General features: G+C 45.5%; 1 pseudogene across 1 annotated transcript; it reads left to right on the top strand.

Moving 5' to 3' along the window:
- Window positions 1-6: 6 nt before the first annotated feature.
- Window positions 7-1052, top strand: LOC108525693 (alpha-enolase-like; annotated as a pseudogene). Its single transcript, XR_001884323.1, has one exon. The product of XR_001884323.1 is annotated as an alpha-enolase-like (transcript).
- Window positions 1053-1269: the final 217 nt, after the last annotated feature.

Genomic DNA, 1269 nt, shown 5'->3' with positions numbered 1-1269 from the left:
TTCACCATGTCTATTCTCAAGGTCCGTGCCAGGGAGATCTTTGACTCTGGTGGGAATCCCACTGTTGAGGTTGATCTCTTCACCTCAAAAGGTCTCTTCAGAGCTGCTGTGCCCAGTGGTGCTTCAACTGGTATCTGTGAGGCCCTAGAGCTCCGGGACAATGATAAGACTCGCTATATGGGGAAGGGTGTCTCAAAGGCTGTTGAGCACATCATTAAAACTATTGCGCCTGCCCTGGTTAGCAAGAAACTGAACGTTACAGAACAAGAGAAGATTGACAAACTGATGATCGAGATGGATGGAACAGAAAATAAATCTAAGTTTGGTGCGAACGCCATTCTGGGGTGTCCCTCGCCGTCTGCAAAGCTGGTGCTGTTGAGAAGGGGTCCCCTGTACCGCCACATCGCTGACTTGGCTGGCAACTCTGAAGTCATCCTGCCAAACCCGGCTTTCAATGTCATCAATGGCGGTTCTTATGCCGGCAACAAGCTGGCCACGCAGGAGTTCATGATCCTCCGAGTTGGTGCAGCAAACTTCAGGGAAGCCAGGTGCATTGGAGCCGAGGTTTACCACAACCTGAAGAATGTCATCAGGAAGAAATACAGGAAAGATGCCACCAATGTGGGGATGAACACGAAGTATCTGAAAGATGTCACTCTACAGAAACAGTGTGTACCATTCCGACGTTACAATGGTGGAGTTGGCAGGTGTACCCAGGCCAAGCAGTGGGGCTGGACACAAGGTCCGTGGCCCAAAAGAGTGCTGAATTTTGCTGCACATGCCTAAAATGCAGAGAGTAATGCTGAACTTAAGGGTTTAGATGTAGATTCTCTGGTCATTGAGCATATCCAAGTGAACAAAGCACCTAAGATGCGTCGACGGACCTATAGAGCTCGTGGTCGGATTAACCCATACAAGAACTCTCCCTGCCACATTGAGATGATTCTTACTGAAAAGGAACAGATTGTTCCTAAACCAGAAGAGGAGGTTGCCCAGAAGAAAAGATATCCCAGAAAAAACTGAAGAAACAAAACTTTATGGCACGGGAGTAAATTCAGCATTAAAATAAATGTAATTAAAAGAAAAAAAAAGTTAGATCAATGATGAAGATTTACAGTCTAAGGTTTACTCTCATTTTCAATAGTTCCCCAAACTAAAGGTGATAAAAATACATTTTATGTAATCACATTAGCTCATTCATCACCTAAAGGCCTGGCTGTTGACCCTTCACCTTTCCCAATGGGACTGAGGAAGTCAATCAACTGATAA

Source organism: Rhinopithecus bieti, unplaced genomic scaffold (genome assembly GCF_001698545.2).
Source record: "Rhinopithecus bieti isolate Rb0 unplaced genomic scaffold, ASM169854v2 repeat_7182, whole genome shotgun sequence".
Taxonomy (NCBI): domain Eukaryota; kingdom Metazoa; phylum Chordata; class Mammalia; order Primates; family Cercopithecidae; genus Rhinopithecus; species Rhinopithecus bieti.
This window is presented reverse-complemented; position numbering and strand designations above follow the sequence as displayed.